At 45.2% G+C, this 13,922-nt stretch overlaps 1 protein-coding gene across 3 annotated transcripts in view; it reads right to left on the bottom strand.

Annotated features, from left to right (window-relative positions):
• The window catches only part of Cdc14a (cell division cycle 14A), a 152,688-nt gene that overhangs the window by 107,108 nt on the left and 31,658 nt on the right, over window positions 1-13,922 (bottom strand). The window lies entirely within an intron of this gene.

Here is a 13,922-nt window from a genome sequence, read left to right as displayed (position 1 = left end):
TATGAAGTAGGCAACTGTTCAACAGCTCGGGTCACTACATTTTACACCCGTGCTTCTTCAGAGAAGAAGGGATTCAAACCCTCTTGTTCATCGATACTGCCTGAGAGCCCAGATGAATGTCTGTATGAGTACACATAAATACTTGTTCAATAAAAGAATACGCATAGTAACCAGACTGGAGGGAGGGTAAAGGTTTCCCACTGAAATTAATAAACGACTTATTTCCACTTAAACCACTAGGAAAGTCATTATTATTAAGATTGGGGGTGGGATGTGTTTTTGCTTGCTTGCTGGCTTGCTGGCTTGCTGGCTTGCTGGCTGGCTTGCTTGCTGGCTGGCTTGCTTGCAACAGAGTCTTACTATACCCCTGGCTGACCTGGAACCTACTCTGTAGAAAAGGCTAACTTGGAACTCACAGAGATCTGCTTGCCTCTGCCTCAGGAGTGCTGGATAAACGATACCACCAGGGCCTCGTTTAATGTTTTAAGTTTGACTAAGAATGATTCTGCTCCAAAGAATGAGAACATTCCAGTTATCTCAACGCTGACATCCTATGCTCTGGCCAATTAAGAAAAGGAGGGGAAAGAGAAAGAAAAGACAACAGGAGAGAAGTAGTCTGATGAGAAGATGTGGGACTTGGGTGTCGAAATAAGACAAGGGTTTCGAAGATACTGGAATGGCAACTCTAACAGGGCGGTCCCTTCCCTCCTGGTTCCACCTCCTCTGAAAAGGTCTGAGTCTCCTAGTACAGTGAGGAAGGCTGGAGGCTGGGGTAAGGCGCAAGCCTCCCTAAGCCATGTCTGCTTCTAGGAAGAAGCTGTGTTCAGAGGCACTGAGCCAGCTCTGCAGAGAAAATGATTCTCTGCGCTGCTAGAGTGGACAAGAAAAAAGTCAGAGGCTCTCTGATGCCATCCTAAAGCTTATGAACTTAGGAGGCCTAGGCCAAACAGCAGTCCTTAAATTTCAAAAGAGGAGTTAATCCTAAGTTTTGTTGTTGTTGCTGCTGCTGCTGCTGCTGCTGTTGTTGTTGTTGCTGCTGCTGCTGCTGTTGTTGCTGTTGTTTGGTTTGGGGGGGTGGGGGTCGTTTTGTTTTGCTTTGCTTTGATGGAGACAGTAGATCACTATGCAGCCCTGGCTGGCATGGAGTTCAGTGTGTAGGCCAGGCTGGTATCAAGCTCATAGTGATCTACCTGCTTCTGCCTCCAGAGAGCTGGGACTTGTGGGCCACCAGGCCCGACAACTTAGAAGATATTAATCAACTTCCTCTTTCCTGCATTGAGCAGTACAATATGTCAGCTATGGAACCTAGTATCTAGCACATTTGTTAATCTCTGTGCTAATCATAGCAGCAGTCCAAAGCCAGGATATCCTTTCTTTTTTTTTTTCCTAATAAATTCACATAGTTGGAGATAGGAAAACAAAACTATTTTAGAACTTTTTAAAAGGTTAACCCCATTTTTGTCATAATTTCCAGTACAATTTATCAAAGTATCTCTAAGGAAAAAAAAGTGAATACAAAAATTAGCTCGAAAAATGTAGTTTATGGTCAAAACTACAACTAACTCACTGAGAATTTTCTCAAAATCTCAGATATATCTGAAAGGGAACATATTAATTCAAACTAATGAGGTTTGGGACTTCCCTCTTAGATGTTATCCTGAAATGTTAGCACCTTCTCCAGTGCTATGCACATCATGGGTCTACTTCCTACTCCCACATTTTAACAAGCAGCTGACTCAAATCAAAACCACTGAGGCGGGATTCTGGTGAGAGGTGTCAAGGACTAGAACTTGGGACTAAAGCAGGGTGACCTCCACAGGGGACATGCTCGTCAACCCAGGAGGGAAGCTTGAAACCATGAAGACCCAAAGGCTATATATCTTTTACTTTGTGCTTTTTTTCATTACTTCTTGTTAATCATTATCATATCTGTGTATAATGTGTGTAGACATGGGTATGGAGCTCAGAGTATGACTGTGTGGTATCAGCTGTCTCTTTCTACACGTATGTGGGTTCTAGGGTTCAAGCTTAGAGTGCAAGCACTTTACCTGCTGAGCCATTCCACTGGCTACTGGTTAACTGTAGATAGATAGATAGATAGATAGATAGATAGATAGATAGATAGATAGATAGATACCTATGATATTTAACTTATTAGGCAAAACAAAAGATTAACAAAAACTAGTAATGACAGAAAAAGTTGTAAGAGCATGCTATAATAGAAGCTGGGTGAATGTAGTCTCTCAAATGTAGTCTCTTACACCACTTTCACTGGAGAGATGGCTCAGCAGTTAAGAGCACTGGCTGCTCTTTCAGAGGTCATGAGTTCAATTCCCAGCAACCACATGGTGGCTCACAACCACCTGTAATTGGATCCGATGCCCTCTTCTGGTGCCCATGTGATCAGATGAAGTTAGGTGATAACCCAGGGAGGGTAATCTGGTAAAGATCACTGCAATATAAACAGTGAGACAGGATGCCAGTAGCCTAGATACCGAGACAGATCGTGGGTAACTATCAGGCAGGTAGGATATACAGTGCGGATCTGCTGAACACAGGGATAATTCAGTGAGATAGAACCAGATATTAATATATCATGAAACTCCTGCAAATGGTGCAGCTTTTTATAATATTTGGAAATTTCTATTTAATATGTTAGGGCCAGAATTGGCTGAAACCTCAGAACGTGGTGTCAGGGATAATGAGGAGTCTACAGTCACATACGGTTCTGTAATAATGGAGAGGATGGGCGGGAGGTTCGTCTGCACTTGTTTACCTGGTCAACACGGGATGGCTCACATCTGGGACTCCGAATCCCCCGCAGGGAGGTTTCCTAGCTCATTCATCCCCTCCTCACCTAAACTGCAGAGACAGGTACTAGTTTGGGTACAGGGGACATAAATATGAGTGAGAATTCATCTTTACTCCAGAAACTCGCTCTAGCAGCAGAGAGAGAGCCTACTGAGAACTAACTTTGGAAAGCTCATCACGGCACCTTAGAGGCAGGTGGAGAAAGCTAGACGTGAGCTTCGTTCTGAGTGAGGTAGTAAGAAAATGACATTGTGAAAGATAGGGAGTGGCGGGCTGGGAGAGGCAGGCGGATAGGGGAGGAGAAACACCAGGAAGAGCCTATCTAAAAAAAGTTTTGTATTATTTTGATTAAATAAGAAATTGGCCCCCGAAACAAGCCTACTGAATGACTCACACCTACTCCTGAAAGAATCGTGAGTCTGACTCAGCCCGCAGAATGTACAGTTCCACAGAAAGTCTGTCACTCTGCTCGTTAGTTTGAGGCTGCAAACCACAAATGCCACCCCCTGCTAATAGCGTTATGAAGTCGTAGAACGACTTTGAGTGTTTCCTTCAAGCAAAGGTGACACCAGCAAAGCTGCTTAGTTTCGTGAGCCACGACTTTGCCACCAAACTAAACCTCAAGCTTTAGGTCACTGTGAATAATTAAAAATAAAAAATAAAAAGGCTTGGATCTACAAAATGAAATGTCTAAAAGCCCTTCAAGGCCATGTGCTGGAAGTCCTGAGAGAGACAGGGCCAGGGCCAGCAAGGTCGACGCACGGCCGCAACAAAGGAAAGAACTAACAAGGCAGAAAGAGGCAGAGACAGGAGGGTCAGCGGAGTTTGAGGCTACCCAGGACCTCGAGGAAGACCCAGGAGGGAGTGGGGTGGGGGACATGTTGGGATGGGAGGGGAAAGGAAGGGAAAGATGAAGGAGGGGGAGAAAGAAGTAAAAGGAGAAAAGAAGGCCAAGCAGTAACCTGTGCCCTAGAGGCTCACATGGCACAGTCTGTGTTTACTGATGTGCAACCACATCTTAAGTTGTAAGGATCTCAGTGATGTCTACAGGAGCTGCAGCTGGCTGCTTTAAAATTACATATGGAGAGAGTGTCTAATGAACTAATTCACTTTCCATAATGGAGAAGGGATATAACTTAATATATAGCATATAAATGTATATAAACATAATGAAATGCATTGTATCAAATGGAATTTCTTTCCATTTTTGGAGGGGTACGTGGTGTTGGAGGAATTCGTTCTTTTGTTTGAAACAGGGTGTGACCATGTAGCCAAGGGTAGCCTGGCACTCAGAGTCATCCAGGCTCGGCCTCCGAATGATGACCTTACGTGTGTCAGTTAGGGGAGGGGAGGCGCTGTCCTCGAAATACAATTCACACGTATTGTAAACCTAAAGTATACTGCACTCCGACTCTCTTCACACTAACTTAGGAGGCTCAGGCTGCCTATGCAGGCCCCAAACACAGGCTTTTCTCATTCATGGTTACTCTTGACAGTCTATTTTGGCTGTCTAGAGAAAGGGAGGAAAAGCCAGAGAGAAGCTTGAGGGGGTAACAGTGATTCCAATGACAATGTGACCAGGATTCATCTTAGGATTTGAGCACTTAACACAAACAGCCTTTCTCACGATTCCAGTCATCAGCTGATTAAAAGCCACCTGCGACTTGATACACGCCTAGTATTTAGCAATGGGAGACTCTCAGAGAAATTGAAAACACTGGCAGTTTTTCTTCCACTTGATCCTGTTAGCTGAGGACTAATCTTAAAAACCCAAACAATTATCCACACAGTCCGTGCCAAAATCCGGGCCCTAAAAAAAAGACATGCAGAAATATCCCCAGTCCTGATTTTGTTTAGTTTGAGGCAATCTTATCATGTAGCCCAGGCTGGCCTTGACGTCTCTATACGGTAGATGACTTTGACGTCCAGATCCTCCTGTCTATCATGAGATTAGACAGATCCTTCTCTCCAATGCTGAGATTACAGACACGTGCCACTATGTCCTATGTGGTGCTGGACCTCAAACCCAAGGAGTCATGCATCCCAAGCAAGCATTCTGACAACCGGCTACATCCCCACACCGATTTGTTTTTAATCGTATAGAAAAGAACATGGTGTGCCTAGCACAATGTAAAATACCACGTGATGGCAGGAGATGGAGCTCAGTGGGTAGAGGACTCGACAAGCATGCACAGGGCCCTGGTTCGGTCTCCAGCACCCTGTATAACTACAAGGTAGAGAACCTCAGATCAGAAATCCAGGTCCTTCCTCAGCTTCAACTTGAGTCTGAGCTATATTAGAGCCTTGGGGGGCGGGGGGAGGAATGAGTTGCCTCATGAAGCCATTCAATATACTCATAAATGATGTGTGTGTGTGTGTGTGTGTGTGTGTGTGTGTGTGTGTGTGTGTGTGTGTGTGTGTGTGTGAATGTGGGGTAAGGGAGAAAACAGACAAATTCTATCCCAAGATACGAGCCTCACCCACTTCCTTTCCCCACTCCCCTATCACTTCGCCTCCTGCTCAGACCTACCCCTAAGTCATCCACAAACATCACATACAAAACAAATCTGAAAAGAGCTATGGTTGCATCTGGCAGGAACACAGAGGTGAGTAGATGCTGTTCCCCCAGTTAGCCAGAGTCAACACTCAGCCGCTCCCTGGAGCGCAGCCCGCACACCTGTACTTGAAACACTACAACACCTCTCTATCACGGGGAGAGCCCAGCTGTCCTCTCAGCATGCTACCTTCAGTCAGTCAGCTGATGTTATTCTAAGAGGAGTTTCTCAGTTATCTCTGACCAAACAAAGCTTCAGCCTGGGGACTGGACCTGGGTTCTGGTCTTTCTCTTCGAGAAAAGATATTAATCTTGGACAAGCCATTGGATCCACCCTCCTGAGTCTCTAGCAGACCTGAGTCAAGGTTCTTCCAGTGTTTTCCTATGGAGACACTCTAGTGGCCCTACAAAACTGGATCTAGTTTTTGAACCTAACGGGTTTATTTTAAAACTAAGAGGAAACAGTAAATCTTTCCCATATACTCAGTATTAAATCTACCCCAATATGATCATTAATAAAACTTGGAAGTTTCGCTTCCTGTGTCATATGTCCTAGTACATATGTCGTGTTGACAAGCAAGCCTGTGGCCCTGCATGAGCACCTGTCTGACTGAGCCTGCTCCATCAGGAAAGCTACAGAAAACGGAACAGCAAATGCCAGGGATGCCCAAGGACATGGGTTCATGGTCTCACAGTAGGCCTAGCATATACCTCACCATAGGAAATGTCATAGGAGTTTAAGGGGCTTTTTAATTTTTATTTCCATAATGAAAGTGTAATTAAAGTATGTAGTTATATATGCATAACTACACACACACATGGGGAGTGGGGGGGGGTCTCACTATGTAGCCCAGACTGGCCTTGAACCTGTGGCAATCCTCCTGTCTTAAACTCTGAAGTGCTGGGATAACAGGTGTAACCATCATTCCTGACTCTTTTTTTTGTGGTAGGGGTCTCACAGAGAGTTCAGAGGCCAACTTTGTGAATGTCTGTTCTCCCCTTCCACGTTTAAGTGGGTTCTCTATCAAAGTCAGGATGCCAGGTTTGCTCAGAAAGCACATTTACCCACTGAGCCATCTCAGTAGTAAGAACTGAACCTAGACTTTAAACATGCTTGACGAATAAGCGTCTATCGCCGTGACATGTAGATGTGTTTGCAAGCTTATTTGAGCACAAAGGAAGCTTGTTTGCAGCTTCCCCTGCAGAAGTAGAGAAAAACAAAATACAGAAAATATTTATGCCGTAAATTGAGAAAGATGCCTTCAGCAAACAAAAAGGGGACAGGTTCTTTTTCTGGATCCCAGCTAGAGGGAACACAAAGAGAGTTGACTATGGGAAGGTGGTACTGTGCTTACTGTGTGGAAAAGACAAACAGAACACCAGTCTTGGAGAGACTGAAGAAAAACCTACAATTTTCAGGAAGCCTGAGCTATTTCAAAGTCACCAAAAACACAGGCTTAGAAGAACAAAAACGGGACCCATTTACAGGCAATATCACAAAAAAGTACTGCCTATCAACCCACTAAAGGAAGGAACTGCAAACAGGAAATCAGTCAGCCCAGTCATGTCCCGCCCCTCCCTTCCTCCCTGCATGATGTTATCATTAGGTTACAAGGAAGCCTGAGGGAAGGATGACTGGCTGCTCTTCTCTGCTGCTGAGTTACTGTTTTAATAAACGTTTGATAAACACATCCTTGTTATTTTGAACCAACATTTTTCTTGACAATTTTTGCCTGCATTTTAAATAACACATTGAAGCTACAGATTTAACGATAAGTTTAAGGTGGTTCAGAAATCATAATTCACAGATGTCAATAGAATTAATAAAGAAAGGAAGTAACATGGTCTGTGAGAAGAGTGAAACAAATGCACGGTTAGCCAATCAGGCATCAAATAACACATGGACACTTACTTCAGCCACTCTGAGCTAACACGGTTCTAACTGGCCATGGGACGTCAACCCCACTACATACATCTCCAACACGACCCTTACACCTAAGGATCAGGAACATTCTGAAAGAAAGGACTGAAAGACAGCAAGAGCCAGGCGACCAGGGCATCTGCTATGACATGAGGTGGACGTGGAGTTCAAAGACAGTGAACTCTAGACCATACTGAGCTGTATAACACCCAATCTGAAAAGCAAAAGAAGCTACAACATCAAAAATAATGAAGCAATAGCTTTTGGCAATTAAATCCCCCAAGCCGTAAGGCTCAAACCCATTAAATAAGCAAATAAGAACAAAAAGAAAGGCTCTCGCTAGGAATCTTGAGCCTGAGGAGGTCTGAGTTCACCCCGGAAGTCAGCTGGTAGAAGGAGAGGAGAGAACAAAGTCCACCTGCTGTCCTCTGACCTCTGTACTGAGACTGCTGTGACACACACATCTACACACACACACACACACACACACACACATATCTACACACACACATCTACACACACACACATCACACACACACATCTACACACACACACACATCTACACACACACACACACACACACACACACACTACACACACACACAACTACATACACATCTACACACACACACACACACACACACACACACACACACACACACATCTACACACACACACACACATCTACACATACATACACATCTACACACACATACACATCTACACACACACACATACACACATCTACACACACATCACACACACACACTACACACACATACTACACATACACACACACACCACATACACACACACATACACACACACACACACACACACACACACAACATACATCTACACACACACACCACACATACATCTACACACACACACATACACACATCTACACACACATACAAATAAATATAAAAATTTAATGCATGTATAAAATTTTAAATTCTACATAATGCCAACTGTACAAACTGATTTAAGTACAATAGGCCTTAAACACTATACTTTTTAAAAAAGTAAGAAAGAACAACAACAACAAAAAACCCTATTAATCCCACCTCCAGCAATCTAAAGATTAAAAATCCATTTTTTTAAAAAGAATATTTGAAGTCACGCCTCAGCATTTAGGCTAAGAACAAGTACAACATACATAATTCAGAAAAATGTTTTATACGCTGTAACAAAATATTAAATGGTAAACAAACCGTACCATACCCCGTCGGTGGGTCTGCTGAACAGCCATTAAAACAGGCTCAGCGGCAGGTCAGGCAGCCTCGGACCAACCACACGAAAGGAAACACATCAAAGTTGCATTCTAAGCTCTTTCCTTTTGCTTGTAAGAAGAAAAGAAAGCCCCTCTCCCCACTCCTTGTTACCCCTTTCTTAAACGTCCTCACCTCCAGTGTTTTCCCTTATGTGACACTTCCTTACCAACTCGGCCGCTGGGATCTCCCTCCACACTTGGCCTCAGGTCCTCACGGTAACAGCAGAAAGAGGAGACATTCACCCTGGGCTGTGCCCCTGTCGCATTGTAATCGCTCCAAGGCATTTACTGCATGAATTCTCATTTCTCCAGGCTTCACACCTATTGCACACCTTTCACAATTATTTATTGCCTGTGTGTTCTCCATATTTGAAGCTGGATTTGTTTGTTAGTTTGTTTGTTTACATTCTGCAGGACTCACCATGGTTCACAGGAGCTAAATATTTACTAAAGTTATCAAGTAGCAAGAGAGAGGTTCATGTGGTTTAAAAAGATTCCTCCTTTAAACATGAAAATCACGTTCTAGAACAAAATGGAAAGAACTCCATGAGGCGGTAACAAGATTAACAACCACCTGATTGGTGCTGAGCCCCTATGCACACAAAGGGATAACCGGGAAGGCTAAAGGAGGGAGGTAGTTGTCAGAGCCCTCAGAGCTGTGGTCTAAGGGCCTGAGCACAAAACAGGTAAGAGGAGGGGCAACTGATGGAGAAAACTTGGGAAGGCCACACAGCTCTCCCCGCTCAGAACTGGCAGGGATTTCTAAGTGCTTAGAACATGATCACAACGTCGCCTATATATGCAAGGCCTCCTCCACCTCAGGCCTCCACTACGCACGGTATTATTATCCCTCCTCCCAAAGATAAAAGAACAGGAGATTAAATAAGCAAATGCTTGCTTATGACATACACCGAGTGGGTTCAAAGCTACACTCATGGCTGTGCTACAGTGGGTGCTTTCCAGCCAGATGGAGAATGACACCTCTCCAATTAGAAGGTGACTTACTCCCACAATAAAACCATATTAACAGCCCTGTGTGTGGTGCACAAAATAAAAGGTAGACATGCGTGGCTACAAAGTCTATAAACCTCAGCCTGGCCACCCTGCAGTGCAGACATGATGTCTGGCTCGGGCTACACCCAGTTCATCTATACCAGCAAGGCCAAGGTTAAAGGTAAGCTAAGGAGGCCACAATGTGGTTGCAACCTCTGTTCAAGCATCCTCTGCAACTATGCTTCCTCCCACATACTAAATAACTCAGGCTGGCTGGCTTTGAACTCACTGTGTGTGTGCATCGTATTCATACAGTGTCCACAGAGGCCAGAAGAGAAGACCAGGTCTTCCCTGGAACTGGAATTACAGACAGTTGTGAGCTGCCATGTGGGGCCTTGGACTCAAACCCAGGTCCTCTGGAGGAGCAGTTACTGGTCCTAGCCACTGAGCCATCTCTCCAGCCCCTCGTTAATATCATTTTGACAGCTACTTTCTTCAAGGCACATTAGCATGTTTGGTGATCAGGCATCCTGATTCTACAACTTCCCCAGTGCTACCCTGGAAGGAAGCTATCTTATTCAAAGATAATTCCAGGAGTGCAATGTCAGAGCCTAGAAAGGGAAGAGACCACACCAGTATGTGTCACTATGATCTCCAAGTGGCCTCATCGATCCAGCAGTCTGGCCTTAAGGTCAGCCACAGAAAAATCCTTTCCGTGGGTCTCCTAATGAACATGAGGCTTCACTGTAGTTTAACTCCTTTTTGATCCTTGCGACTGATCTAGAAGAAAGGGTTTTTAATAGACTCTCCATGCTTACAGAAACAAACACAAAAGCTTCTAGGGCATACTGGAAATCACCTACAAGGGAACTAAAAGCCATGTCTCTGGAAGGTAATCATTCCTGTGGAATTAGCTGCTTGAAAATGGTCCCAAGAGCTGGATATATCTGTGCCAGTGGAAATGCTTCCTAGCACACAAGACGTCCTGGGTTCGATGCCTAGCATTACAGAAACTGGATGGGGGCATGGTGCTGCATGATCCCAGGACTTGAGAGGCAGGAAGGAGGATCAGAAGCTCAGAGTCACCTTGACTACACAGCTTGTACTCACCACAACAGGAAACCCTGTTTTGTATGGGGTTTTGTTGTTGTTGTCTTTATGTCTCTAGTAAGAAGTCTTGTGTATTTTACCACAACAAAACAATTAGAAAAATGAAAGTCCACTTTCAAAGAATGTCAGTCTTGTTTCTTATGCCAGCTCTCACCTTTCATCCTGCATCCTTTGGCTCAACGTGACCTCAGAGGAAGGGGAAGAAGACATCGCTTACACTTTCTATCCAACTTGCCCCTTTACAGTGGCTTATTCGTTCAGTGTATTTACAGACATCTGCCTCACAGACAGTATGACCCTAAACTGGATGTTTGGTACTCGGATACACCAGTGAGGAAACAGCTGCTGCTCCTAGCACCTGACCCTTCCACGCTGGACATTCTAGTGTCTTCCGTGTGGCCGCCTCCCATCCAGGACCTACCCATGATTCAGCGCAGCAGGAAGCTTCTAGGACACTGCCACAGCCTTATGGCCAGCTTCCAACCCAACTAGCGAATGACTGGAGCTAACTCCTCATTAAATATTTTATCACCCTCTAGACGGGGCACTGGGCAAAACAGATAAGGTCCCCACCCTTTGGTCTGGGAAAGAGATAATACACTTGTAAACGCACAAGCACACAAGGTAACTTCAAAGACAGAGTGCCGTCAAGAAAATAGAACAGCCAAGTGCTGGGAGGTGAACTAGGGAGCAGGGCGGAGTCTGGGGGAAAGCTCTCTCAGACAGAACTTTGGAGAAGGGGGTGGGCTGGGGGGAAGACGGACACAGGCATTCTGAGGACCTAAGCAAGAATGAGCTAGGTAAAGAGAGTAGAATAGGAAGGTTTCCAGTGACAGAAGGCGCACCATTTTCGGTTAAAAGGCCAGTGTGCTGGGAGGAGTTGAGCACGGAGATCATGAGGCCACAGGGGATCCGATCGGAAGAATCAGATGCCAAAAAGAGTCGGCCTCCAGATTCAAACCAGGGTCTTGATATGATCTCACTTTAATTCTTTCTTTTTTTTTGGAAAGAGCACCCCGACAATTGCATGACAAGTGAATTCAAAGGGAAACAAGAACACACAAAGTAAGGCAGCAGGAAAATGCATGAAGCTAGGACAGAAGTGACCAAGGGAAAAATGGCAGAGGCTTGACCTAGGCTGTTACAGCATGAAACTGAAAGACGTATTCAGTTCAAAGTGTTCCAGGAGTTGGCGCCAATCACAGTTCTGATTCCGTGTAATGTGGGATGCGGGTCCTGGGAGAGTGAAATCACTACTCACTTTCGAATTGGTTCATCAAGAGTAAGAGTTAAGTCTTCTGAAGGGGAAGGTTACTGGGGAAATAAATCAGTTTGGGATAGAGGGGAGAAAGGTATATGTTGTCACAATAAACTTGTGATAATTTAGACATATGATGTGGTGCTATCCAGACAGTTCCATGTCTGAACTTCATAATAATTTTCTGCAGTAGGCAGGGAAGCCCAGGCATCATCTAAACCTTATTGGTGAGGAAGCTAAAGCTTGGAAGACTTGTCTCAAGGTGTGAGCCAATCGACCTTGAACATGGCTGAGGGCACATTTACGAAGAGACTCATCAGCCAGTTGGGGTAGCGATAGCACACGCCTTTGATCCCAGCTCCTGGGAGGTGTGAGTGTGAGTACCAGGACAGCCAGGGCTACCCAGACAAACCCTGTCTTAAAAAAACAGAGAGAAAGAGAGAGAGAGAGAGAGAGAGAGAGAGAGAGAGAGAGAGAGAGAGAGAGAGAGAGAGAGAGAATTGTCTTTACTCTTAGGGACATCTCTCTGAAAAAAACCACATATGCCTATTTTGCCTCATAGGTTACATGACTGCTCCCAAGTTAGAGGCCCTTTCATACCCAGAGAAGATTCGTTTATAAGAGTAAGACTTTCCCACCTAGCGACACTGAACTCATAAGAGCATTCACAGATATGTATAAACCCTATTGCTATCTTATAAGAATTGTGCCAACAGTTAAGTACACACAAGAAGCATTCGCTCTTGAAGAAATGACCACAACCCTAAATGTCGTATTTATATAAGGGTTTTGAAAAGAACTTTTCTGAGGAGCCCGTTTACGAGACCAGAAAGGTCAGCTGGGAAATGACCCACGCGAGAATGATGACTTTCAGCTCAGGACTGTGACCAGGTGTAAGACAAGCTCTCGCTGTGCTCAGCACGTCTTCTGGGCCAGCCCTGCTCTTTCCCCTAGGGCTGCTTTAAAGTGACAGGAGCTCCCATATTTGTTTTATCTCAGGGTATTTTCTCAGGGCCCCAATGCATGTGTAATACCTAGAATTCTAGGGTTAACTGGTAAAATAATTAAAGCTCACTCTAAACAAAACTGGAATGACAGGTGGGAAAGGAGGGAGAAGAGGGGACAAAGAGAGGGAGGGAAGGAGGGAGGGAAGGAGGGAGGGTAAGAGAGAGGGATGGAGAGAGGAGGACAGGGAGAGGAGTGACCTGACAGAGGTCCTTTATGACAAAGGACCTATGAATAACATGCTCAAAAACATCACAAAACCTCACAGGAGAGTCCATGGCTTGAGTCAAGAGAGAAGAACAGGGGCGCCATATTTAATCCCGCTGTCAATCAACCAAGTACACTTATGAGTGTAAGGTGCAGAGCAGCACGCCTGCTTAATTCTGCTACTAGCACTTCACCAGCCCTCCACACCAACAGCTGGCTCTCCCTGTGTGCTCCTCAGCCTGCCCGCACAGCCAACTGCCCTGGTATCCTAAGCCCTGAAAGGAATGTCAGGGTCGCAGTATCCGACGCACCCATTTCACAGGGAAAATAAGTAAAGCTGAGAGAAAGGTGACCTGACCCCTTCAGCACAGAGCCCTTTCAGGATGAAAAGGCCATGTTTTATTGACTCTTAGCTCCTTATGCTGTACTGTGTAAGAAGAAAGAAAGGGGGCCTCAGACGACTCTGGGAATTACAGTAGAAGTGAAAAGAACTAGAGGTTAAGGCTCCAGGAGCAAGGCCCAGGCTTCGGGTGAATATCAGCCTGTCCTCTTCCCAGCCTGCACCCCCACGGCCCGCCAGCAGTCATCCACCCGCCCCACCCCCGGAAATTTGCACTTGGCATGGCAGAGTCTAGTGCCTTCCATCAAAATCCACAAAGGAGGCCTGGAAAGGTCACACAGCTTCAAGCTTCAGGCTTCAGAGACACCCTGGCCTTCCCTGGGACTGAGCGGAAACACCAGCACCTTCCCTTCCTGTAAATCAGCACGGTCCTCTGTAGGAATCTCA

Source organism: Rattus rattus, chromosome 3, assembly GCF_011064425.1.
Source record: "Rattus rattus isolate New Zealand chromosome 3, Rrattus_CSIRO_v1, whole genome shotgun sequence".
Lineage (NCBI taxonomy): Eukaryota > Metazoa > Chordata > Mammalia > Rodentia > Muridae > Rattus > Rattus rattus.
Note: the sequence above shows the minus strand (reverse complement) of the source record. Positions and strands in the feature narration are given on the sequence as shown.